At 39.4% G+C, this 6,350-nt stretch overlaps 1 pseudogene; it reads right to left on the bottom strand.

The window, feature by feature from the left end:
* Positions 1–686: 686 nt before the first annotated feature.
* LOC133182780 (uncharacterized) lies at positions 687–2,078 on the bottom strand (annotated as a pseudogene).
* Positions 2,079–6,350: the final 4,272 nt, after the last annotated feature.

Genomic DNA, 6,350 nt, shown 5'->3' on the forward strand with positions numbered 1-6,350 from the left:
TATATAAGGTACATTGTCAATTCACCATAAAAGACATTTGAAAGATTAAATGAGAACAACAGATCATCGCTATATCTTCAATTTACCTCAGGTGAGCATTTTGATCCATGGCCCTCTTGATTCATTAGTTCTTAATTTTTTTAATCCAAAAAAAATATATATATATATATATATTTCTGATCATATCTACCAGGGGTACGGGGTCATTTTTCTTCACGTAGGATATGCAGATTTTAAGGGTGATGCCACTTTTTCTACGGGCGAAAGGGTCATTTTTCTACGTCGAATAATGACCGGGAGTCATTTTTCGACGTCGGAAAATGACCCCCGGTCATAATTCTACGGGGGTCATTATTCGTCTTTACACCGGCACGAAAAAGATCCCTCACTGCTCATTGGCCCTAAGTGCCGTTAAGGTCTAAATTTGCAGCCCATATTTGCATGGGGAAAAATGAAATGGCATATTTCTTTAGGTTTGAGACCAAAATAAGAAAAGAACAGATATTTCATGTATATGTATACAGATGAGGTATACATGTATTTGAATAATGAGAACACTTGAAGAATTTCAAAAAAACAAAAAGTTTGATTATTGTTGTTTTACCCGAGTCGGCAAAAAAAAAATTTGCACAAACCTACTTGGAAATAACAAAAGGATTCGAACTCGCGACGTAAAAGTTCAACTCCTAGAGCAAACGCTCTAACCACTGCGCCACGTGGCCGACGCTTACAGTGCCAAAAACCAAATCGAACTCTTCTTTCAGACGAAAGTCCTTTCGTTCTGTTCCTGTGTCTATTACTTCCTTCCATTTAAAAAAAATATTATACTTACTCAATGCTTGGGTGCTTGAAATGTTAGTTTTAAATGTCGTGCACAACTCTCTTGATATTTCCTTCCACAGAACACAATGGTTTCTGGTCTTTAAAAAAAGATCCAGATACTCATGCCTTAAGTGAACCAGGTTGTCTTTCTCCTTATCCTTCCCCACATGCACATACCCAGGCAACTCTAATGACTCTGACACGGAAGGGGGGGGGGATTAGTAGTTTCTGAAGTATTTGACTGGTTGGAGGTAGTTGTGTTTCAATGGTTTGATGTTCTATAAGCATTTTCACAATCATGACTTTCAAATCTGGATCTACAAGAATTTATTTATTTCTATTTAAGTACATGTTGAAAGTATATCAGGTTCATTCAAGTGGCCAAGCTTGCTCCGTGGTCGGAAGGTCGTGAGTTCGAATCTCGGCCGCGACTGCCCTAAGTCGATAAAAAAATTGGTAGCAACTATTCCTTCGCCAAGCCTCGGTACTTTGAAGTGAAAGTTGCGGGTGCTTCGGATAAGAGCTTAAAAACCGAGGCCCCGTGTCACGGCAGGCATTGGGACAATAAAAGATCCCTCACTGCTCAACGGCCCTGAGTGCCGAGTAAAGGTTTAAATTTGAAGCTCTTCACCGGTATATAGTGACTTCTCTATATGAATGAAAAATTCTCGAATGGGACCTAAAACAACATACAATCAATCAATCAATCAATCAATCAAGTGGCCAATCATTCACAATACTTATTAAAAAACAAATTACATGTACTTTTAAGTCATAATGTTTTCAAATACTGTGGAATCATTTTAATTCGTGGGGGTCAATGTTCGTGGGCACGCAAAATTTTACTGGTTCCTGGGTATGTAATTTCGTGGGCAGCTCGTTTGTTTGGTAAATTTAATTAATCAGTACGTTGACAAAAAAATTGTTCGTGGGGATGTAAATTCGTGGGTATGGGTGACCCACGAAATCCACGAACATTGATCCCCCACGAACAATGATGATTCCACAGTAATATGTCAGACTGAAAAATTCCTTGCATTCAATTAAGGTAAAATCACATAAGTTTTACTTCCTTTTTTACATAAAAAATATAAATACTTTAATTTCTTCCTAATGATGTGAATTATCTTAGTTGAGATACAATTCTTACAGCTGTATTTACCAGCATCTGGAGATAGTAACTGTTGTTGCAAATGGTCGTCAGATTCCACAGTAAACGATGTACCATTTGCTCTTTTTAAAAGAAGTGTCGGCATGCTGGAATATGATTTAAGTTCATGAAGTTAATTTTCAATAACTGGATCGAGGCAATGTCACAACACTTTATCAGATTTTGCGTAATTAACTTGCTTTATGAATAAATCTGGGTGTAAATTTACACCTTGTGTTGGGTTTACAGATTTGAAATTTATAGGTTATGATTTAAATCTTGACAACACGAAAACACCATGCACATACATCCTTGAGGTTAACACATTTTTCTCACCTTTATTTAGACGTTTTCACTACTTTTTTTCTTCAAAATTGACCGCCTAAAATAACAATTATAAATTTTATCAACCTGGACAATCATTTAAAAGTCAAAATAAATCATATAACTAAAATATACGATAACAAATGTTGAATTCTTTCCAGTCGCCGCCATTTTTAAACTGGACTAACCACTGAAATATGAGATGGATAGAACTGCATGTTAAGTGAAAATGTGACGTCAGTCAAGTCGAACTCTTGGTAGTTCGATTTAACCATAGTTTCACTATTCATACCATTGCTCGTGATTGAAGCCACCCTATATTAGCCAGACACGGATTCAGAAAATTTTTCCATTGGGGGTCGAACCTTTTCACCAAAATCGAATCCGCGATATAATGATCAACCTATTGATGTGTTGTTTTACGTCCCGTTCGAGAATTTTTCACACATATAGAGACGTCACCATATAGCGGTGAAGGGCTTCAAATTTAGACCTTTCCTCGGCACTCAAGACAAATGAGCAGTGAGGGTTCTTTATCGTGCCAACGCCTACCGTGACACAGGGCCTCGGTTTTTAAGGTCTCGTCCGAAAGACCCGCAACTTTCACTCCAAAGTGCCGAGCACTTGGCGAAGGAACAGTTGCTACCCATTTTTTATCGACTTAGGTCAGTCACGGCTGTGATTCGAACACACGACCTTCCGATCTTGGAGCGAGCTCTCGAACGAAACGCTCTAACCACTGAGCATCATGTGTTGATGTTCTCGGGTATGAGATGTTATTTAGCTATAGAGACTTGACTGAAACAATCTTCGTTTTCCCTGCCTGATAATTGAATGTACAATTTCCTTCTGGTCAATTTCTATTGAATAGTTAAGATGCAACAGTGCAAGCCCAGTCAATCTGTCTTCTTGCATAGTAATGCGCATGTAACTCTTGATGCGTCTTAGTCCAGAAAAGGATCTTTCTGCCTCACATGTTGTGATAGGTGAACACATCTCATATGAAGAAGAATTTTCACGTTCGGGAAAGTATTCCCATATACAAAGTTGAAAAGATTGAGCAGATTGCAGAGCTTGTCTGAAGTTTCTTTGTTCACCTAATACAATAACGTCTCCAATCTCTGAGCTCTTTCTCCAAGTCCTTTTCAGAAAGACAAGGCAGGCTGCTCCCCCAAAATATTAGTTCTGAAGCAAGGTTGGACAACTCTTCATGTGAAAGATTTGTCACGTTGACAGGCAACAAAGAGCATATCGAATGTGCCGCCAGATCCTCTTTCTGAAACCGTGTATTTACTGAAGAAAAAGTTCAGAAATGGAATGGCCACGAAAGATCGCTAATAATCTCCTGGATTATTAGTAGAGACATTTTCTCTGTGTTGCTGCTCGGAGCAAACCCTTGGGGTTTTAATCACTGTATGAAGGTCGTCTGCAATTTGTTTTGCATCTTCAAAACATGACTCGAATTCGGTATCCACCTCTCTACGAATTTCTTTGATCCTATTTACCTGTTTCTCAATTAACTTACTTGATTGATTGGATATTATTTTACGTCCGATTCGAGAATTTTTCACTCATATAGAGACGTCACTATATACCGGTGAAGGGCTTCAAATTTTGACCTTTACTCGGCGCTTAGGGCCATTGAGGAGTGAGGGATCTTTATCGTGCCAACGCCTGTCGTGACACGGGGCCTCGGTTTTTAAGGTCTCATCCGAAGAACCCGCAACTTTCACTTCAAAGTGCCGAGCGCATAGCGAAGGAACAGTTGCTACCCATTTTTTATCGACTTAGGTCAGTAGCGGCCGAGATTCGAACTAACGACATCCCGATCACGGAGCGAGCGCTCTACCGACTGAGTTAACTTACTTAAGTAAAATGTAAATATCTCCTTTCTGAAGTTTGACAGTCAAAGGCTTTATTGTTTCTAGGACATACCTTACAAAGACAAATGTTATCAACACAGAGAAGGACGTCATTGAAGCCAAAAGCCCTTGTGCGGTCACCTTAGTTTGTCTATCCCAAGACCAATCTTCACTGGTACTTTCATCAAGGTTTTGATTGAGAATGTACTGCAGACATATGAATTTATACTGTAAACACATCAAAGCAGATATGACGCTCAACCCACCTAGTCTTACAAAGTCCAACTAGTTTCTTTCTGGAAAAATCTACAGACTCGTCATTTTCTATAATAGTCTCAAGAAACCCTTCTCGCTTAGGGGAACTGTAGAAGAAAATAAACACTTAATTAAGGACATCTATCATATTCCTCACAAGGGGTAATTTGCAAGCTCAAGCGATCCTCAGATTCAATACACGACTCCGACAGTGTGTGTACAAAGCCAATTGGTTTAGAGACTTAATTCGTCCCTGACACTCCCGTTTTTCCAATGCCATTGCTGATGCACCGTCGTAAGCTTGCCCCCGCATGTTCCCAATCGGAATTGCAATCATGCGGAGGATTTCAATAAGTTTATCAGCAATCGTCTCCCCAGTAGTTCTGCCTATATATGCAAAGTCAAGAAATTCCTCTTTGCTGATGGCAGGATGTTCTCTACCATCTAGAAATCTGAGACAAGACTAAAACTTCTTTGTTTGCGTACTTGTCAGTTACCTCATCGCCTATGAAGGCATAAAACCCCCTCCCTTGTAAACCCTTCAAATTTTTACTTGTGATGTGATTTCCTATGATTTGGATAACCTCATTCTGAATGTTTTTGCTGGTATATGAGGCATTTTTGTTTGCGGTTTGTAGATGAGACCAGAGCTGCTCATCATGCTTTGCCAACAACTGTAATATTGCCAAGAAATTACCTTTATTTGAGGAATTACTTGTGGTATCATCTCGGAAAGGAATATTTTGTTTCCCACAAATGATGACCGCATCGACTATTTTCTCAAGCAACTTTATGTTGCGCTGATACTGTGCCTGATTTTGCTGATTGAGTTTACATGTACATGGGAGAGACGAAGAGGCACTTCGGATGTCATCTTGGTTGTGTGACAAACAGATTTGGCATTCTTGTGTTCTGAATTTTGATGCCTTAGAAAGGCAGATGTTTTTCCAAGGGCTTTCTTATAAGCGGTAAAAGGTTGCGTAACAGATGTATTTTGATGTTGGACATCTGATTGAGGATTGATTGATTGATTGTTGTTTAACGTCCCTCTCAAGAATTTTTCACTCATATGGAGACGCCACCACTTACCGGTGGAGAGCTACAAATTCTGACCTATACTCGGCACTTACGGCCATTGAGCAGTGAGGAATCTTTTTCGTGCCAGTACCTACTGCGACACGGGACCTCGGTTTATACGGTCTCATCCGAAGGACCGGTCTCCACGTCCCACAGTGGGATTCGAACCCGCGATGTAAGGATCAACTCCTTAATCCGCGACTCTAGAGCAGACGCTCTAACCACTGCGCCACGCGGGCGACTGTGACTGAGGAAACATGACATAAAACTTGCACAGACCGCCATTTAACAGTTTGCTGAAGCTCAACGATAAAAATTGATTCATCCAAGAAGATTGAAATGATAGTCTTTTGTGTTCACCCGTATTCGTTGTTTGAGCATGACTTGTTTTTAACTTGGCGGCATCGTCTGGCAAGGGATGATTCTGAACATAACTTATCTTTTCATCTGAGGACATTGTGTTCAACTTTATTGCACCTGTTACAATTTAAACAAGATCAGAAAAATCCGAATTGTCAAAAGATTTCCCATCTTTATCATGTTTTGTTTTCTTAATAAATTTATTGTCACCAGATTGAATATCTGTCTTTTCTTTCTGCGGGTCCATGGTGATTTCCGGGGTATCATCTGAATCAATACAAAATTTTGACTTTTTATGGACAGGTATCTTCATTTCATTGGATTCAGTAGGTAAAATTGGGAAACAAACGACAAAATGATTTGGTGTCTTAATTGTTTGAGTTACTTTTTTCAGTGTGTGACCACATGATGTAGATAGGCGAACCTGGACGTACCTTTTCATCTAAAAATGGCTTTATTTCTTGATGAAGAAAATATCTGTTCACGGTAACATTTTGTAT

This window comes from Saccostrea echinata, unplaced genomic scaffold (assembly GCF_033153115.1).
Source record: "Saccostrea echinata isolate AGI-Se365-2 ecotype Australia unplaced genomic scaffold, CSIRO_AGI_Sech_v1 ptg000009l, whole genome shotgun sequence".
NCBI lineage: Eukaryota > Metazoa > Mollusca > Bivalvia > Ostreida > Ostreidae > Saccostrea > Saccostrea echinata.